Source organism: Lasioglossum baleicum, chromosome 5 (genome assembly GCF_051020765.1).
Source record: "Lasioglossum baleicum chromosome 5, iyLasBale1, whole genome shotgun sequence".
NCBI classification, from domain to species: Eukaryota; Metazoa; Arthropoda; class Insecta; order Hymenoptera; family Halictidae; genus Lasioglossum; species Lasioglossum baleicum.
Genome location: NC_134933.1, coordinates 2,367,567 through 2,390,146, shown reverse-complemented (window position 1 = coordinate 2,390,146; position 22,580 = coordinate 2,367,567).

Here is a 22,580-nt window from a genome sequence, read left to right as displayed (position 1 = left end):
GTAAGTAAGCTAGAAGCTCCACCGAAGTACATACACCGAGAGAAACATATCAAATTTTATCACAGTTTTAAGAAATAGCAATATTTACGGGTGTGCCATCTTTTTATCGCGGACTGTACGAACAAACCCCTGTCACACCTCCACCGGTTATACACGACGACGCGAATCTAGTAACGTACCACCGGCCTCCTGTCATAACAACAACACCGCCTGTACCGCACGTACCCCGCACCCAGGCCCGTATTCCAACGGGAATTCAAATCAAATTTCCAAAATACTGTTCGAAAGACGGTATACGTCATTATCAAAATACCGCACCGCACCACCATCCCTTACCACCAAACCATCCCTATAAAAGCCGTCGCGAACAGACTAAAATTACCTGAGTCTGCCAGCAGTTATCCAGGGACAACATCGTGCGATATTCCAGTGCTGTGAGTATTCTACCTGTAACCGTTGTCCACGTCTCCGCCGTTATCGGCATCCTGGTTCCGCTGGTACGAGCCGTGCTCTACCTCGAACACCCGGTGCGTCACCGGTCTCTTTCGCTAGGCGCGTCGCCTCCGAGAGTCGACGATCAAGAAGCGGTGTGTCACCCCTTCGGCCTCGTCGGAACCCTGCCGTCCTGCCCGTCCGCTGGTGCGGGCCGTGCTCCACCTCGAACACCCGGTGCGTCACCGGTCACTTTCGCCAGGCGCGTCGCCTCCGAGAGCTCGCGAACAAGAAGCGGTGCGTCACCCCTTTGACTTCGTTGGAGAACCTCCTGTCCAGTTATCCTGTACTTCCGCTGGTGCGAGCTGTGCTCCACCTCGAACACCCGGTGCGTCACCGGTCACTTTCGCCAGGCGCGTCGCCTCCGAGAGCCGACGAACAAGAAGCGGTGCGTCACCCTTTGACTTCGTCGGAGAACCTCCTGTCCAGTTATCCTGTCGCTCCGCTGGTGCGAGTTGTACTCCACCTCGAACATACCCGGTGCGTCACCGGTATATTTCGTGAGACGCGTCGTCCACGAAATCGGCCGAACTAGAAGTGGTGCGTCACCCTTCGACGTCGCCTAAGAACCGCCTAGAAAGTCACCCTCGTGAGGCGAGTCGCCCACGAGGCCAGTCGATCCCGACAAGGTGCGTCACCTTGACCGAACTCCCTGAACGACTGTCCGGAGGAACTTCGATGACCCGTGCGTCACGGACATCGAAGGACCACTACAACCCGGCCTAGGTAGGGAGATCACGACGACAGTCGCGATCTAACCCTACTCCTGTCCATCCTGCCTGCACCCTACGCCTCTTACAGGTAGTACTCTCACGGTCACGCGTCTTAAACTCACGGGCACCGTAGCACTATCACCGTGCACTATATCCTGAGGAACCGTATCATGAGGCACCGTAGCTTACGCGTCCGAAAGGCAGCGAGTATAATTTATTTACCCGCAACCGACTCGTCTCAGTTATTTCACCCGTACCGACTCCGTTCCTCGCGTCGTCACTCCACTTGTCGTTTAGAACCCTGGGTCGGCGAGCTGTTCAACACCAAGGAGCCCGAACGCGAGGAAGCCGAACGACGACGAAACACACCTGTTTCATGTAAACTGAAAAAATGATGGTTTTTTGCAATTATCTGGAAAGCAAGGCCGAAACAAAAAAAATTATGGGGGTAAAAGTTGTCCTATTTGGGGTCCTCTGCACCTGGTTAGCGTTTGGCCGTTTAAAAGCGGATGACCCTATACATATTCTTCTATTCGGTGGCCCTTGCGGGATTCCCCGGGTACCATAAACTTGGACCTTGTACGAATTCGGAGTTTCATGACTCTTTGCAAGGCTATTGAGACTGCCGTTAATAAAAAAAATACCGTCAACCTTAGCAGATGTCTTAATCACCCTACCTGAGGTTCAACGACTAAATACATTCGCAGTAGAACACTTAATGGTAGAAGTCACATGATTGGAAAAAAGGCAAATGTCTTATATTTTTGTCGAAGCAATGTCAGTCCGTGTTCACATATCTTTCTCTAATTTTGGTATGGTATATGCGATACAATCCTAAGATTTTACGTGTTTACTTTGGCGATAGTATATGTGGGAATGATTACATCGGCAAGGCCATCAACCGACCGAGTCGTTGCCCTCGTACGAAAAACATTAAACGACACACGTTAGCCACTGTAAACAGTCGAGGACCGGGACAATGAACTGTCAAGTAAACCTAGGCCAGTGTCATCGCGCGTACCCTGGCTAGGTCACGAAAAACACATGTAGGTGTGCCGAGACGCACCTGTGTGTACGACGATAAAGCCAGGCCGCAGAGGACGCGGAACGTCTTTTTTCCGAAAACGCAACGATACGAACCACGATACGATATACGGACGCAATCACGACTTACGGCTACAACACACGGTTAACGATTACGATTTACGGCTTACGATTAGAAATCTGCGGATGCGGATACGTTTTGTGTTATAATTGTACTGTCTCTATCTTTGTTATTTCTGTCGTGTTGTTCTAATATAAAGGACAGATATTTAATTCTCCAAAATCTTGTTCCTACATACATATACAGGGTGTCCCAAAATTCGTGAAAATCCCGAAAGGGGGTGGTTCCTGAGACCATTCTAAGAGACATTTTCCTTTGCACCAATGTCAACTGCGGCTTTGTTTAGGAGTTATTAACGAAAAACACGGACCAATCAGAGCGCGCCCTGGCCCGGCGCGCCAAGCCGCGCCGGCAAGCGAGTGTCGCGGCACGCCGTGACATCGCATCGTGACGGCGCGGCGGCCCAGGGCGCGCTCTGATTGGTCCGTGTTTTTCGTTAATAACTCCTAAACAAAGCCGCAGTTGACTTTGGAGCAAAGGAAAATGTCTCTTAGAATGGTCTCAGGAACCACCCCCTTTCGGGATTTTCACGAATTTTGGGACACCCTGTATAGTATTCAGGATATAACGGAGTGTACACTTTCCACCTTTAAATATAAGAAATTTAAAAATATGTGCTAGGTGTCTCTTTTTATTATGTCGAGCACCCTGTATATGAGCACCAAAAACTAATTTTCATCGTTTTGTTAGTGTTTGACACGCGATTGTAAATACGTTCAAAGCATTGTGCTACCGTCTCGTCCCGTGTTATTGTCTTTACCATTCGCGTTCAATTTGAACGATTTCTAACGAGCTCCCCAGTATGAGAGTATGGTGGGGATGCCCGCGTATTACGCGAGGACCCCGATCCGCAACAGTCGAGATTGATGACTAAGAGAGATCTCTGTTCCTCCGAAACGAGAACCGTGAGTCGTTCCTCCGAAACGACATCTCAATTGTCAGTTATTTGTACCGCGTGTTTAAAATTATTATTAAAAGTGATCTTGAAGTCGCAGAAACCCGGCTTCCCTGTTTAAACCAGTGGTTTTAATTCACCCACTTACACTTTCTCCACTACCGGACTGATCCAACCCTTCATACCTGATTTTAAACGAAGTGCTCGTGTCGGGGTAAACAGTTAGTTTGGCCGTTATAATTTAAGGAAAAACTTGTGACACCTCATATTACACGTCCGTAAAACCAACAATTTTCAAGACTTCAAGGAATTGTTTGAGATACGTTTTCTCATATTTCACTAAAGACTGCAACATATCCAAATTTGAACAAAATCCGAAACAGTTCTATTTCGCATGGAAATATGGATACTCGAAAACAATTAAAAATTAAAACAATTATAAGAAACTGCGATTTAGATCAATCGTGAGCAGAAAAATTCAAAGATTCTTTTCTTTACAACTTTCAATGCCTACTATACATACATATATATCTGTTTTATGTGTTGACCGTTTTCGATGACATTTCGGGTATTCGGATAGTGTTTTTTCATTGTCTTAGTTTTAAAAATCTTAAGCTTAATAAATATGGATTCGAAAAAATCGTTTGTCCTGCTGTTTCCAAAACCATTGTTTAAACGTGTTTAAACAATCATACTGTATTAATATTGGATATCACTGTATTTGAAAAAGTCTACAGAATCTTTTATATGGCGGGGGTAGCGAGCGCACGGTAACCCCAAGGAATCTGGTTAGACCGATTTGGTCTTTAATGTGTTTATAGTTATTACGGCTATTAACTCTTAAGGGTACGGCTGGTGGCACATTGCAGTTCGGCCATGGCACAACAAAAGCCTAAACTTAGTTTTTCAGAAGCTTTTGCTCGAAAAAGTATATTAACGGTTTCGGTGTTATTTCAGCCGCTTGGCATAGTACCGTTACCGGTATTGTCCGGTATGTATACATATATATTTTACCGGGATTAAGTCCCTGATTTCACACAGTGAATTAAAGTTTCAAAGCGAAATGTTCAGCTCTGTACAAAGCATTAACGACATTAGATTCGAGACTAAAAGACTTGAATTTTTGGAGATGTTATGACATTTCGACGAACATTGCGACGGACGGCGCACACGGTTTTCACCGACATTTCACCGACTCCAGATTTGACCGGCAACAAATTTGATCGAATTGGTTCAATCGATTGATGAAGTTAATCGCCATACGGTCTATCCATAAATTGTAAGGAGGGAAAGAGAGCGACGGAGAGACAGAGAGAGGGAGGATAGAGCGGACGGAATATATTTCATCAAAAACCAGTTTACTTTCGATACAGAGTAGTACAGGATATAGTGAATATCGAGAACGTTAGTAACATTGTGAAAAAGAAAGAGAAAAAGTGAAAGGAATGTAATTGTTAATCGCAATTAACGACTAAAGTAGGAATGTAACCGTTATTACCAATTAACGATTAATAGGTACTTATAATCGTTAATCGCAACTAACGATTAATAAGTATTTAATCGTTAAGGGGGCCGGCGCGGCCGTGCAAGAGTGTGTGGGCACACGCACACATCGCTAAATTCGCATATACGTATATGCAATTACAAGGTTTACGACTTTTCGAAATTACGCTTCAGCGTTGCAAGGAGTAGTTCAGAATTGGTCAATTATGATTCCTAAAAGTCGTGGTACGGTGGGTACGGAGCCCAAAATGCATATTTTTACGTTATAGAGGAATAATTTGTAATATTCGGCGGAGACAAACAACAATTCGGCCTGTCACAAACGACAATACAGCACCTCGAGGTTCCGAAATTTTGCACTAGTAGCATGACAATCTGGTTCCGAAAAGTTTGACGGTTGGACGTTACAAATGTTCCAATAGAATATGGCTGATAATGCAGGTCGTACGTTATACCGTTATACCGTTATTAGAGTAATTTATCATATTCGGCAGATATTGCCTGTCCAACACCACTGGTATTGGCCTGTCACGAGGCAACCGAAGTAAGCAAGACGTCAGAAGATAGCCGCTTCGCGTACCAGTGTTTTTGTTCAATAAATTTAGTGTTTCCATGGACGATGGACACTGTATCATCGATGGACAATATAATATCGACCTGCATTATCAACCGTATTCTATTGGAACAGTTGTAACGTCCAACCGTCAAACTTTTCGGAACCAGATTGTCATGCTACTAGTGCAAAATTTCGGAACCTCGAGGTGCTGTATTGTCGTTTGTGACAGGCCGAATTGTTGTTTGTCTCCGCCGAATATTACAAATTATTCCTCTATAACGTAAAAATATGCATTTTGGGCTCCGTACCCACCGTACCACGACTTTTAGGAATCATAATTGACCAATTCTGAACTACTCCTTGCAACGCTGAAGCGTAATTTCGAAAAGTCGTAAATCTTGTAATTGCATATACGTATATGCGAATTTAGCGATGTGTGCGTGTGCCCACACACTCTTGCAGGGCCGCGCCGGCCCCCTTAACCGCAATGTGTGCGCGCGCGCGCGTGTGTGTGTGTGTGTGTGTGTGTGAATGACTAAACCAGGAGATTAATTGTTGATTGCGATTAACGATTGAAGCAGGAATTTATTCGCCAATTGTTGATTAAACTTTTGCCCAACTCTGAATTTTTTTGCAACCAGATTTGCAAGTGCTACCCGTTCATACCCATCCGCCGAAATGCTCGCGGCCGTTCCCTGAGCTGATGGCCGACCGCGCGCACAAATGCGCGCCGAAATGCACGTCGAAATGCGCGCGTTCGGCGCTCGGCTCGTTGAAATGTTCAGGTTTGTACGAGGCATAATGACAAACGTTCGGGAATAGTTTCAATAGAACGACATAAATCATTTACTCTATATTCGATTCTACATTGAAATGTTATAATTGAAATCGAAAGTGTTATAATTTTTTTCCAGAAAATTATTATGTATCATGTCATACCTTTTTTTCTCCGCATAACACCTCTATAATTTTTTGTGAGGTTAATCAGTATATAGACATTGCTTTATATACAATCCTTGAAAGCTTAGGTGCGGACAAGTGCGAACACAAAAGATATTTAGCTTTCTGTGCAATATATATACATACACTCCGAAACAAAAAGATAGCACATCATCTATTTTTCCTCATTCGATACAGTCAACTGAAGAAAATGAATATTTTAATTTGTCAACATATTCTGACATGCCTGTACGCTTACAATGTACTGAATATTGAATATCATTCACATCATGAAAACGTAAATATCGGGGCACACAAGCGGGACCAAATGCTAGCACAAATAGCAGTTTTATATTTGTCAGTTGTGCAGAAGTTACTGAAGAGCAAACATTCATTGCAAAATGTCATTGATAACATGGGTACATACCACCTTCTTTCGTGCTTATTAAATAAACCAACATACTAAAGTGTTAAGAATAGGTCGTGGAAACAAACTAAGTGTATGTGAAGTACATACGATATTGAAGGAAGAACAGATTGAATTACAAAAATATCAAAAATTGTAAATAGATGCCGAGAAGTTATTCTGAGTGTTTAAAACCATATCTACGAGAACGAAATATCGTTCAAATAGCCGTTAATAGCTCGCCGGTTGCTTGAGCCGGTATTGTTTCCAAGCGTACCAGAGATTCCGTCACTCGTGACTGTTTACAGTGTTTGTTACACGACCCTGCGTCTTTGTCTAAAAGTGTCGTCTCAGCTCCTGATTGGCGAAATTGAATTGTAACTAATATATGTCGAAACGCTGCCGTTTCACGTGCCGGCCTCAAGAAATCAAATTTATAAAAGGACGAACGAATAGTGAACGGTATATTGTAATGATACATAAATGAACAACTAAACACTTATGCTGTAAGAATTGCTGCAAATAACACATTTTACAATAAGATAATGTCGCAAGAAATACTTACTGGTCAACAATTTAAGATTTCCAACCTCAATATTATTGGAAATTGTTGGGGACATCTTGCCAGGGGCAAGATCACTTTGTCCCAGCGAGGTGAAAATGTTTAACAAATTGTTGGACAACATTGAACCTACCTACTCGTTAAAATCCACAAGGGCATTTCTAATATCCGCCCTACGGAATTATCGAGTAGAAGGGGCCAATGACCTTTCACTTTCAAATTGTTCCCATATACATATCCACAAATCCTTATCCTGCATTCATAAGTTCTTCATTATGAGTCTTCCTCTTCCTCGGTTGCCCCAGTAGTTTCCTTCTCCTGCTTCCCTGGACAGCATTGCATTTTTCGTCGGATTTCAATAGATTTCCACATCATCACGGAGGTACTATTGTTGATGCGTTTTTTTTTTAGTGGTATCCCCGGTAGGCCTATTCCACTTTGAAAAAAAATCATGCTTCTTCAGCGTGTGCAAGAACTTCGACAGCCCATTGGGTGATTTCCAATGCGCTATCGAAGTTTTCACTCCCACTGAACAGCGGCATCCGAAAGCATTTTGCTCTAACGTTTTCCACACTAACGACGACTACGTCATTGCTCAAATTTGAACATTTAAAAAACTCTAATGCGGAAGATTTTATTGTGATATCATAAAAGTTATCTACACTAAGAAACCGTTTTACGCCTAATTTATAACTATTTCCCGACGGATTAATTGACGAAATAAGACATACTGTGCCGTCGCGCAAAACACAACAATTGTCGCGATCGTTTGTCGAAAGCAATAAATTGCCAACTTTAATTTTGTGAGGGGAGGCCTCGCCACTACTGTTACTAACTGTCATAGGAGTGCGGATATCAGTTGGAGGATCACCACCTTCCTCATTGCATTGATCATGAAGCTCGTGTTCTTCCGTTCTATTCCAGACCTGCTGTAAAGGTCGCTCGTGCTTTCTTATAGTTTTTTTAAAAAACATCATTTCGTTTTCGTACGCAAAAGCCGAAAATGAATCTAAAGGCCCGTATTTCTTCACGTCAGCAACTAAATGAAGAAGCCCGTGGACATTGTACGAGCAGAAAGTTTCGCCGTAGTGAACTTTGCAGGAGTGAACAAATTGTTTCAACGCATGTTCTGCCCACGTTATATGTTTTTTTATAAGGGAGCGCGAAACGAGTATCCTAATGGCCGCATGCAGAAGTAAGAAATGGAAACGGAAGGTTTCATCCATAACTCCGCACGTGACGACTGGACCGGTGTATAAAAGAAATTGTCGAAATTCTGTTGCTTTGTACTTTGAAAAATGCTCAATTTCTCTAGGACATCTAGCGAAATCGGAAGGACAGTACCTATTAATTAAATTTAATCTCGCGGAAATTATACCGCTATTAACAGCAGATAATTGAGCTTCTTGAGAATAATTACCACACAACCAGGCAGATATAAGTTTTTTAACTACACCGAGCAATACCAAGTGCATGTAATCGAATGTCACGCAGGTAACCATTCCCATTGGGAGGGAAGCTAATGCGCTTTGACCGGCTTTGTGGTGAGTATCAATGAGTGATGTGCCTGCTGCATATTCCGCGTCGGTTCGAAGACGGTGGTTGGTACCAAGAAAAACCTGACGACCTTGCACCCGTGTGCCAGACACCTTGCACTTGGAACAAGGTCGGCGGGATGTGTGCCCTGAATGATTAAGAATGAACGCCCGGGCTGGCGCATCAGCGATAAAACATCTCAAAGTTACACGGATTTTCCTACCCTTGAAAACAATTCCTCCGTTCGACATTATCGAGTTAATGTCGGAGACAAATCTTGAAAGGTACTCTATGTTATCTATAGGCTTGTGTGGGCCTCTGTAGAGGCCAACTATTATGGGTCTGCTATTTGGAATATTCGCGATTCTGATCTGAATGGGCCAAAAATTAACCGTTTTCTGCTTGTCTAGAGTGCAGCCATCTACGTTGAAATCTATTTGCAAATGGGTGGGAATGGTTTCCTGCGATTTACGTAAATAATTTACGATTTTAGACTTAACATCGAAATGAATGTACTCGCCCGGTAGTACCTTATACGTTATGACGCTTTTGCGTGGAGTGCGGAGAAGCGTCCTCGTATCCATAGGTAAATCATGAAAGCAAGAATGCATACGCAGAAGGCCTAGTATGTTATTTCCCTGTTTGTGCGTTATATTATTTTGCAGAAATAAATACGCCAAACGATCGCGAAACGATAAACCGGACACAGATCGCCGGGCTGTGTTATCGCACGACGGAATGGAAGAGAACGACGTGCTGCTGGACGTGTTTTGAGAATTGATAATGCTAAAAGATGATCCTGAGTCTTCGCGTGGGGTCTCAACAATACAATTATGTACGAATGAAGAGGAGGTGGTGGAGTCCTGCACAGTGCCAACATTCGCGGGAGCTGCTGAATTATTACGGATCAAATTGGACCTGGTTGCTTGCAAAATACGCTGTTTCTGCCTAATACCTAATTCATGCCAAGGTTTTCGCGAAGTTCGCGACGTGTTTAATCTTTTTGGAGACATTGGAGCAAAATGAAACCGACGCGACGATCCGATAAAAATATACCTTCCTTTCCTCCTTTCTTTCTTCCTCCAAATCCACGTAGCTGATGAGATGTTCCGACCTGGTTAGATACGCGACTTGCTTCTAAATGGCACGAGCTGATGTGTAATTGATATTTCGCGGCGAGGATTCAAACTCCTTAAAACACTCGAGTATTAAAACTTTCGAACGCGGCTTTACTAGCGATCACGAACTATAAGAGAAAAAAATCAATTGCAAAATTTGTACCGAACAAACAGACAAACAAACAGACAGACAGACAGACAAGAAAGCGAGCTGATAAAAACGTGGTAAAATAACGACGTGGACTGTTAGGTGGTTTATTTTTTTTTTTTTTTTTTGGGACAGGCGAGCCTGTAATTTGAACATGAAAGTGTAAGAGGGCTCCTGAAGCAATGTGCTTCCTATCCTTCTATCGTGAAAGAAGTTAGAATTAGTAAGCTGATGGTTTGAGTTAGCAAATGCTAAGGGGTAATAACAAGAAAATTTTCAAAAAACTTATTGAGTGAATGCAGAGCAACATGAAATGGCATTACGCCTAGTGTAGAAATTCTGTTAGTGAATGGAGGTTAAATAAAAGAGATGGTGTGTTTCCTGCAAAGCCTTCCTTCGTCACTCCCTGTAGTGTGGAGGGTTATCCCCCGAGGTGTTGTGGTTGTAAATTGGTTGATTTACAGTTGCCCCAGCTGGTTGATATGCTGGAGGAGTCCTCCGGTTGGGGGGTGGCGGGCTGGTGCTGGATTTGCTGGTGAATTGCCAGAATCACCGATGAAGATATCTGCAGAAGGGTCTTGCTGGAGGTCAAGTGGAAAGCGGACCCTTGGAGTGTAGGGAAGGAGGTCCCTTCTAAACGTCAGAGTGTTACGGATCAGAGGGTTTTTATGACTCTCTGGTCCGTAGTTGGAAACGATTGAGTGAACAACCCTTTCAAGCAATGGTAGATTAGATTTTAAGTGGATATCGACTGTGGAGTGATCCATCGGAAGATTGAGAATAATTTTAATGGCCTTGCTTTGAATACGCTGCAAGGAAAGGAGATGAGTCTTGGCTGCAGTGTGCCAGAGGTGTGCTCCGTACGTGATTACAGAGCGTATGCAAGTTTTATAAATGAGCAGTTTCAAGTGAGTTTTTAACTTTGACTTGCCACCTATAAGGACGTTGGATGCGGCTAGTGCAGCAATGGCCTTTTTTCTCCTGTCCAGAACAGCAGAACCCCAATTCATTTTTGAGTCAAATTTGACCCCCAGGTATTTGACCTCTTTTTGCCAGGCAATACTGATGTTGTTAATTGAGAGGAGGGGGAGATCACTCTTCAAGTGCTTCCTTTTCCTGGTGAAAATGATGGCTTGGGTTTTTTCACCATTGAGTTTGAGCTTCCAGTTAAGGAAGAAAGAATTCAAAGAATCGAGATGAAGTTGGAGATTCATGATAAGTTGATGTATACGGAGTGAAGCCGCAATGATTGCGGTGTCATCAGCAAATAAGGCTAGAGTGGTTTTTGGGGAATGCGGAATATCATTGATGTACAACAGGAAGAGTAATGGAGCCAACCCTGATCCCTGGGGAACTCCGGCCTTGATCACAGATAATTGGGATTTGCTATTGCCAATTTGAACGAAAAATGTTCTACCTTCAAGATAGTGGTGAAGCAATTTGATTAGTCTCGGGTGGAAGTTGAGATCTATTAGTTTAGCTATCAGGCCATTATGCCAAACTGAATCAAAGGCCTTGTTAAGGTCAAGTAGGACCATGCCAGAGTAACGGTTTATGTTCATATGATGAACATGAAAGTGAGCGGTGCGGATCAACTGGTGAATGGTAGAGTGTTCGCTTCGGAAGCCGAACTGCGAATCAATGATGATATCGTTGGCTGCTATATGAGAATTTAGCAATTGGCAGATAATTTTTTCAAATAGTTTTGATAAGGAAGGTAACAGGCTAATGGGTCTGAAGCTAGCTGGAAATTTGTGATTTTTCCCTGGTTTTGGGATTGGAATGACTTTCGCTATTTTCCAGTTTTTGGGGAAATAGGCTAGTTGGAAACATGCCTTGAAAATATAGTAAAGTTGTACAAACGTGTTACGTGGAGCTTCAATTATGAGGCTGGGAGAGAATCTATCATGACCACAAGCCTTTCGGCGTTTAAGGCTTTTTGCAACGCCCTGTATTTTCAGAGGAGATATGAAATTGACTATGTTGGAGCAGGAGGAGGGTGTGAGATGTTCCTTGAGATGAAAATCCCGAACTTTACAGTTGATGGTATTTTGAAGCGGTGATGAAGTATGGTAAGCCTGGTTGTAAACTTGGCTAAATTGATCTGCCAGTAGTTGAGCTTTTGTGGTATTAGACTCGTGGTAATTTCCTGTGTGATCCATGAGGGGAGGAATGGTGATTGGCTTTTTCATGATTTTTCTGAAAACAGGCCAGAAAGTGTGAGAATTTTTTGCTTTTATAATTTCGGATTGAATATGATGACTTTTGAGAAATCTCACTCGTTTTTGGATATTTTTTGATAGTTGCTTGTATTGGTCATAGGCGACCAAGTCGGCGGAGCGTTGCCAGCGCTTTCTAGCAGTATTTCGCAAGCGAATAAGAAACTTGAGTTTGTCGTCGGGCATAACATGTTTGCCAGGAGTGTTGACGAACGACGTTGCCTTGTAAAAACAGGATTTCAGGAATTTCTGGAATTGGGAGACCTTGAGGTCAATGTCACCTGTAGTTTTTATGTTTGGTGAAATACTGATTTTGTTAGCAAGGTCACGGTAAGTGTCCCAGTCGGTTACTGGGGAAGAGGTTGCGAAAGAGTGTTTAGTATCCGGTAGCAATAACACTGGACGATGGTCGGACGATAGATCATCAGAGGTCACACATTGTAGATCGTTAAATGTATTGGCTAGGAAAAAGTCGATTGTGGACGGACGACAATTTGTTCGAAAGTACGTGTGAGTAAGAGGAGAAATTAACGAATAGTTATTGTTCAACATGTGGTTTTCCAATAGCTTGCCATTATGGTTATTAACTTGGTTGTTCCAGGTTATATGCTTGGAATTAAGATCAACCCCAGCCACGAATGGTGTTTTGAAGTTGGTAATGGAATTAAGAGCAGCAACGTCAAGAATTTGTTTAGGACAGTACGCTGATATGACTGTTAGTTTAAAGTTAATCAGCTTGATGGCAACAGCTTCGAGATTATTGAAGGTAGAAAGATGAATAGGGTGAAATCGAAGATTCTTATGGACGAATATAGCAACCCCTCCTCCAATTCTATCGGTGGTGATTCTATCATTACGTACGATGTTATAATTTGCAAGCGAAATGTCCATAGCCGGAGATAGCCAAGTTTCTTGGACCAGGGCTATCAAAATGTTGTTAGTGATCATGAATGATTCAAACTCAGTTAATTTGGGGAGAATGGAACCAGCGTTCCATGACATGATTTTTCCTGGGAATTGTCGGCTAAGTGCCATTATGAAAAAAGTAGTTGAACAGCGTCGAAGATAACTTCAAGTTTATCGAGCATTGTTGAACATGACGAGAGTTTTGGTCGAATTGCTTTGACAACAGGAATGGCTCTTTTTAGAAATAGAATTGCTTCCTTTAGAAATTCCCCTGTTTCAGAGGAGTCAATGGCAGCTGTGTTGACATTAGTGTTAACAGGAGGAGAAAAGCCACTTACAACCTCACTAAAAGTTCTAGTTGCTTTACCGTTGATTGATTTGTTTTGAGTTGGAAACTGTTTCGAGTGCGATGATGCCTGTGCACTGAGGTTAGGTGTAGCCCGGGGGGCACGAGTAGAGGTTCTTTTGTTAATATAAGAAATTAAACTGGGACATTGTGAAAAATTGGCAGTGTGGTCACCTGCACAGTTTGCGCATTTTGCGGGAACATCAGCTGTTTTGGCGCAATCTTTAGTAAGATGGTCGAGGCCACACTTAACGCATTTTGGCGTTTTGAAGCAATTGGCACTGGCATGACCGAAGGTTTGACATCGATAACACTGGGTAAAGTTTTTGGATTTTATAAATTTCTCCCAGTAAATTCTGCAGTGGTAAAGGAAACCGACAGATTTTACCTGGGATAACTTTGTTCCCGGCGGAAAGGTAACTTTGTAAAGTGGATTGCTTTGTGATGATCGAAATGGGACAACGCTCTGCGGATTGAGATGAAGAGAAATAAGCTCAGAGGCAATTGATTCTGGTTCAATTTGGGGTAGGCCCCTCAGAACAGTGGTAAGAGGCTTCTCACAGGGGAGAGCGAACGTGTAGAATTTGAGGCCCGCTTTTTGGAACGCCAATTTGGCTTCTGAGAAAAATTTGACATCATTAAAGTGCAATCTGACTTGGTTGCCAAGGAATTTAATAAAGAAATTTTTTCCAATTTCAGATTCAAGTTTGTTGCTGAATTTGATCACTTCGCTTTCAGCGATTTTAATGTAAATGGGAGGAGGGCGAGCCGAAGTGGTTTGCCCTTCAACAAGAGTTGTGGGAATGCGATTTGAATTGGTTTTCGCACTTACTTCGGTGGTAGGGTTGCCTGGATTACCGGCGAATTCCTTGAAGGCGTCCGAGGAGAATACAGCAAAACGGTTGGATAACTGGATGTTACCGCCAAGTGAAACTGGGTTGTTGGAGCTGGTGCTCATTGTTTCGATGGTTTTGAGCCTTTTGGACCCAGAAGAATTTGAAGGAACACCTGTGGGACGGACTGGATTGCCAGTCGCGTCGAATGTGAATTTCTTCTTTAATCCGACCACGCGGCCATCTTGGTCGCTGGTGCCAGGAACGTGGCTCCCGTCTATATCGTTCACTTTGTAGGGTTAAGTGAAAGGACGTTGTTTCCGTTGTCTTGAAAAAGACAGTTTGGTCTGCCGAGGGCAGGGAAGAGAACACTAACACCGCTAGAGTCCCGAATCGATTTCGAGGTGAATTCGTTAAGTGAGTTTATTTCGAATTTATATCGAAAGAAGAACAAGGCGAGAACAAGAGAAACTCAAAGGAGAGCAAAGCTCTCGATGAGCACGCGACCGAAGCCGAATGGAGTCGCGGTACACAGCGGAATGCAATGAAACGTGGACTCGACCGGAGTCGGCGAACGAATGAGCTCGGAATTGGAGGAGCGACTTTGAGAGTGTTTTTCGATACTGAATGTGAAAGTCGATCTGATGACAGAGAATGAGTGTTTTTCGAGAGTGTTTTTCGAGTACTGAATGAAGCTCGGAATTGACTCTGCTTGTTAGGTGGTTGACTCAAATGGGCTCCAATATATTCAGGAGCGCGGACCATGTAGAGAGCCCCTCGTAGCGCTAGCTCGAAGGCGCTTCGCTGATTGGCCCGCGCGCTGTTCCTCAAAACAAGGACCATCGTTTTGGGACGGAGACCGGAGACCTGTGTGGAGAACGTTAGAGCAAAATGCTTTCGGATGCCGCTGTTCAGTGGGAGTGAAAACTTCGATAGCGCATTGGAAATCACCCAATGGGCTGTCGAAGTTCTTGCACACGCTGAAGAAGCATGATTTTTTTCAAAGTGGAATAGGCCTACCGGGGATACCACTAAAAAAAAAACGCATCAACAATAGTACCTCCGTGGTGATGTGGAAATCTATTGAAATCCGACGAAAAATGCAATGCTGTCCAGGGAAGCAGGAGAAGGAAACTACTGGGGCAACCGAGGAAGAGGAAGACTCATAATGAAGAACTTATGAATGCATTCCGCCGGACCGGCCGGATAAGGATTTGTGGATATGTATATGGGAACAATTTGAAAGTGAAAGGTCATTGGCCCCTTCTACTCGATAATTCCGTAGGGCGCATATTAGAAATGCCCTTGTGGATTTTAACGAGTAGGTAGGTTCAATGTTGTCCAACAATTTGTTAAACATTTTCACCTCGCTGGGACCAAGTGATCTTGCCCCTGACAAGATGTCCCCAACAATTTCCAATAATGTTGAGGTTGGAAATCTTAAATGGCTGACCACTCCAAAACACGAATTATTTTTTGAAGAAAAGTATTTCTTGCGACATTATCTTGTTGTGAAATGTGTTATTTGCAGCAATTCTTACAGCATAAGTGTTTAGTTGTTCATTTATGTATCATTACAATATACCGTTCACTATTCGTTCGTCCTTTTATAAATTTGATTTCTTGAGACCGGCACATGAAACGGCAGCGTTTCGACATATACATATTAGTTACAATTCAATTTCGCCAATCAGGAGCTGAGACGACACTTAGACAAAGACGCAGGGTCGTGTAACAAAAACTGTAAACAGTCACGAGTGACGGAATCTCTGGTACGCTTGGAAACAATACCGGCTCAAGCAACCGGCGAGCTATTAACGGCTATTTGAACGATATTTCGTTCTCGTAGATATGGTTTTAAACACTCAGAATAACTTCTCGGCATCTATTTACAATTTTTGATATTTTTGTAATTCAATCTGGTTTTTCCTTCAATATCGTATGTACTTCACATACACTTAGTTTGTTTCCACGACCTATTCTTAACACTTTAGTATGTTGGTTTATTTAATAAGCACGAAAGAAGGTGGTATGTACCCATGTTATCCATTACATTTTGCAATGAATGTTTGCTCTTCAGTAACTTCTGCACAACTGACAAATATAAAACTGCTATTTGTGCTAGCATTTGATCCCGCTTGTGTGCCCCAATATTTACGTTTTCATGATGTGAATGATATTCAATATTCAGTACATTGTACGTACAGCAGAGATGGGCAGTATTCAAATACAAAATTATTCAAATAATTTTTGAATAAAAGATAAATAACTATTATTCTTTATTCGAAGGCTCGAATACAAAAGTATCTTTTATTCAAAAATTATTTGAATAATTTTGTATTCGCCGAGAATTTATTCAAGCTTTGAATAAAATTTTTATTCTATTTTCTCGAAAATGAATAAATCCATGAATACTTTCGGCCAGCTCGAGGCTACAATGAACACGACCGACGCCCGAGGGTCGAGCCCTGAGACCTGAGCCCAGAACACAATAGTAGTGCAGTAAACACGGCCGGGCAATCCCACGGCCAGCCAGGTAGCTCGGCATGAAACCGCTAAGGAGCGCGGTTGTCTTCTCAGTTGTCTTCTCCGATATTTGCGAATATGATACACTATGCGTGGTTTGCGTCCAAACTCTGTGATAGCAGAGAGGTATTTGTAAATTTGAATGAAGCGTGTTTTCCGATAGATGTCCCGAAAAACGTGTGTTCTTGTACGAATGCTTCGTTTATTGTGTGTGCGAGATGCCGCAAGAATTATTGTTTTCGATGTTTTTACGACGAGTATCACCCTGGCTCGTGTCATACTAGCATGTAATCAATACAGAGAGAATTTTCAATAATAAAGCAACTATAACATTTTGAAATTATTTTTTGTTCGATTTATTTCCCAACGGCCACAAATAAAAACTTTGATTTTGATCGAACAAATAAAAAACATGCATTTTCATCTTAAAAAATAAAAATAAGTTATAAATAATAGATTTTAGGCTTAAAATTGAGGGAGGAGTATCGAAGTTATAGAAAAAAAACCCACAGCGAGACACGAACCAGCAACCTACAGATTATAATTAGTAATCCTCGCTATGCCCTCGTCTATTCACTTCATATTGACCTCTTAACGGGAACTCTTTATGAACGTGTAAACCGATTTTCAAATGCAATTTTCTCGAAAAATCTTGAGAAGCGCGCGCTACTGCTTTATCAAATTACATTTGGAGAAGATATCTTCAAGTACTGCAAGTTTCAGAAAAATCCGTGACCCATCGACCGTGGCTTCCCCTTGTAAAGTACATCCATCTACGTGAAAATCTAATTTCAAATGGTCGGGAATGCTTTCAAGAGCATGACATAAATAATCTACTATTTTGAACTCTACACCGAAATGAATATACACGCCCGGTAGCACCTTATACTTGATGGCACTCTCGCGTGGTGTGTTAACGAGCGTTCTCGCATCCTTTGGTAAATCGTGAAAACACTGAAGGAGATGGAATCTGTAGTTCACGTATACTCTCAATTCACTTCCTTGATTAAACTTTTATACATATATAATATTGTTCGGATTCCTTCTTAAGCAAAAACACAAGGTTGATTCGTCTAAAAATATAGAGATTTATTATTAATTACACAATAAATAGTATGTACATGCTTCCCACGTGTCACACTAACCTAAAAATATATAGAATCAACAATTAAATGTTTGTGTGCTTCCCTATATTCTCTCCACATACAATGTTCTTTATAGAAACCTGCACTTGTAACTCGTACAACTCGTCAACTCGTTTCTCACGAATTATCGCGGTAATTAATTATATTATTAATTGAATCGATTGAATCTCTCTATATCTCACTCTCTATCTGAATCTCTGTTTACTTTTTATCCTGTCTATTCCTGACCTCTCTCGAGTATCTATGTAACTCACCGGCCTATACACAAAGCTTACACATATATTTGCACAATACAAAATGTCGCACGAGCGAACGTACCCCGTGGTTTGGCAAGATAAAAGTAAAAGAGCGCGGAGCGGAATTCAACGAAGTTACCCGTAAGCTATCGCAAAGTCAAAAGAGACACTCCGACGCTTCCGGAGGGCTATTTATTTTGGTCCTCGACAAAGGACAGCGTGCCCCGTGGAAGGGGAACGAAAGCTCGGCCCGCGGACACGTTCCACGCGAAGTCCCTTCTTTGTGCGGGGGCGACTACCAGGTATGTATTGTCACGTTAGCCTTTTTCCGACGAGCGGTTTGACTCGCCGAAGCCGGTTAACTTCGGGCCTTGCAGGCGCTGAGACCAGGCCTCGTGCAAGCCGAGTACACGCGGTCCGCCCGAGACAAACGAGACTCGAGGATTCGACAATGCTCGAGCTCGGAGAAGCCGAGGTCGAGAGTCGAATCTTCCAGATACGCGGATCGAAAGTGACGTCGCGACTAGGCCAGATTGGTTCGAACACGGGATGACTAGGACAGCCCTCTCGGCAGGACGGATCTCACAGGGAATCGAATAATTCGCCTGCGATATGGTCTCGAGCTATTTATTGTAGCAGTCGGTAAATTACAAAATCTGCGGTCACGTGGCCGCGACCCGAGAACCCGCGCTCTTCATACAAGATAGCGAGAAGGTGGTCGTTCGCCGCGCGGTTGTCTTACCGATTTTGCTCACACGATACCGCTGACAATTACCGTTGTTTCGTTCGCAACGAACTTCGGAAACGCGAGGCGCAGATGATTGGCGAACTGCGAGACTGCCGAACGCCGACGAAAACCATACGATGTTCGGTGAGAGACACAGGATTCGAGAAACGCGAAGATACCGAAAAGATTACTCTCCCGAAACGCGGCTCCTCTGAGGACACTTTTTCGCACGCAATTTACTGAGGAAAACTCTCACGAAATATTCACGAAAATCTCAAAGCATTCCGAGAGGAATGCGAGCGAATTATCGAGGACGGAACGGGAAGCGTTCGTCCTCCCGCGACGAAGATCGAGCCGTCGCGCAACGAAAATACCGAATGGATCACTGAGTGCGACTTACCGCTTCCCGTTTTCGATGCCCTTTTACGGAACTGCTCTCGATAGAGCGTGAGGCACGGCCGGAACGTAGGTGGACTTCATCCGAGACACCACGAAAACCTCCAACGGGCACTTCTCGATTTCCCGACGCTAAATTACAATTGATTCGCAACGCGAATGCAGAGCGCACGTCATGCAATAACGAAAGCCAGCGCGACAGTGATCCATCGATTTTCGGCAATCTAGCGGATCGAACTCGGTTCCCCCCACTCGACCGCTTTTCCGAATTGCCCATGGCGTGTTTCTACGGTGCAAACTCTATGGCACAGGAGCGTACCCTCTTCGCGTCCTAGGGCCCCGGACAGTCACGAAATTGGTCAAGGAGCCTATCGCTCACTTGACCGGCGGAGGGGCTTCCTCTTCTTGGCTACGAGGGCACCGACCCCGGGGTAGCTCTCCCTTGACGGGGCGAGACGGCGTCAGGTCTTCCAGTCCGTCACCTTGGACGAGACGTTTAAGAGAGCTACTGTCCTGGCGGCGCCTCCTGTTTGTTTGCCGAGTGTCCTCGCACCAAGCTCTAATTTCTCGAAATCGGCCATTTGCTTTTCCGTCGGGCGCTTCCTGGCTGCGGGATGCTATTCCGTTCCCGTGACAATTCGGAAGATCGGTGGTTCCTTCTGCGCGTTCCATATACGGCCCTGAAACTTGCCGTTCTCGGCACGCGCGACAGATGTCATTACGAGGTCCTCGATAATATCGGAATCTCTTAGAGGAGCGCTCTCGAATCCTGTATCGGTAACGTGTCCCGTTAGAGGGCGGTCCGGTCCTTTATTCCTCTCAAATATTCAAATATGCGCGGAATTAACGGAGAAGGGACGTCGCAAAAGTTGCAACGTCACAGTACGTATACCTCTCTTAGCCGTACCCGTTACGAACCAAGGGCTTTACAAAAAACCAAAAAAATGTATTGCAGGCCTATCCTCGGCCGGCCCGTACTGGGTCTAGGTAGAAATTACCGTACTTCTCGGAACACGGTAGCGATCGAGTCGCTACAACACGAATGCGTAGTATTTCATTTACATGAGTGTGTGTTAAATTAATGTCTGCGAAACAAGTCGCTAAACGATCGCGAAACGTTGGTTCTGACCCAGTGCCAGCAGATTGCCGGACTGTATCGTCGCATGGCGGGATTGACGAGGAAGACGCGCTGGGTATGTGTAAATTTTCAATATTAACGAAGGCTTGAGAGTGTTCACGCGATGGCTCAACATTTAAATTATGCGCGAATGTAGTGGAGGTAGTGCAAATGTCCTGCACAGTGCCAACATTAGCGGGACCTACTGATGCATTCCGCGAAGACCTCAAATTTGTCCTTATTTCATTTCAATATCGCCGCTTTTGGCAGAGACCTAAATCCCGATGTAGTTTTCGCGCTTTCAAGCACAGTGAGCCAGTTGGCTCAAATTATGACGTATTTAGACTAATTTTAATTAGGAGAATCTCACAAATACGTTGGTAATTCCGTAAAAAAATATTGAAAAATATAAAACTTTCCTATGTGCACTGACGTAATCGGTACGCAGCCTTTTGAACTGTGCCGGCTGCCTCGTACCTCAGTCCCTCTTTGTCGTTTACGCGCTGTCGTCAGTTCTGGCATGTTACTAGTCTAAAAATATGATCAATGCTATTTTTCAATTTCTCTAAAAATCCTGCATTTGTCGAATTTTTGCGCGTTTTCCACTTTGTGTAATTAACATTTTGACCCAAAAAATCGGGAAAAAATCTCAAATATCAATTTCAATTAAATGCAATTATATGATTAAATTAATGCAAGTAAATGGGAAAAATTGACCGAAAATTGAATGGCGCAACGACTGTTTAAATAATTCGAAGGACTAGCTCGTCCGGCTAGGCCCTTCATTCCAAATTGTAATATTCCAATATTTCGATATCATTTTAAATATTTCAAGTACTATTTAAAACTATTAATGAGTTTTAACAACAAAATATTTTAAATAGAAAACTAAATTTCTTTGACAAATAAGATACGATTATGGCAAGCTTGCTATAAATGTCGAAAACTCGAGTCTGGCCAGAGACATTCAATTTTCAGGAAACACTATTCTATTCCGTAACATGATACGGGTCGGGTCGGGTATATCGGTGTGAGACTACTAATCAAACAACAAAACTTAATTATTTATCATTACTTTTTTATAGGATTTTCCTTAACATATTTGGTGAATTTTGTTCCTTTTTATGAAAATGATACCAAATATTATATAATTCCGATGATATTTGCTTGTGCAATGAGCGATGCAAGTTTCGGACACAAAGAAGGACAGCATCGGTAAAAAAAGAGACGTGGAGAGTTCTTATTCTTTTAAGATTTCGACTTCGACTTCGTCTGCTAGCTCTTCCCTCGTCGCACAATGTACTGATAAATGAATCATGTTTCAGGAAGTGGTTCAGTTCAGAATGAAATAAAATCATGTTACACGCACTTTTTGAATAGCGTCATGTTGCCAGAAACTTTCGTATAGAGTCAGATAGAATTATTTTTTTACATACTATCTTCGTAGGAAATACTGCCTCTAAATAGTTTAATTAGTTAATACTTTTATCTTGGTTTTTTCACGAATACATGCGGATTTCCTATCGTAACTCGTAACAAATATTATTTGTCTTTGCACAAACAGTAAGTGGAAATTCCGAAACCTCGAACGATGACTGTAATAGGCAATCGTCATATGTATTTTAAACTTGGGGTTTTCCAGTGTCCATTCTAATAAACGAGAGCATTCGACAATGCGAAAGAAAATGATTTCCTTTGACGAAAATTAAATCTAAATGTCACTTATATAATAGATCGAAAAAATAACTAAACAATTTTGTCAAATTCTGCAATCAGCGATATCTTTTCGTTAATTAGAAAGTGGAACGGACAGAATCTTACAACCTGCAAGTCCTCGAAACCCGATTTACTATCATCACTCACACTGACTTTCGCTCGTATAGAACCTATTCGTGTGATAAATGATAAAAAATATATTCTTTAAAACGTTCTATTTGTTATTATAAAATTTTCAATCGAATAAATTTGTGATTTGAATTTTGCTCATTGTGCAAGATCGCATAATGAAAGGGTGACTCACCTGATCGATTCTGTTTATGGCTTTCTCAATCTCGCTGGTTGCACGCAACCGCGAGTTATATTTTTCTTACGCAAAT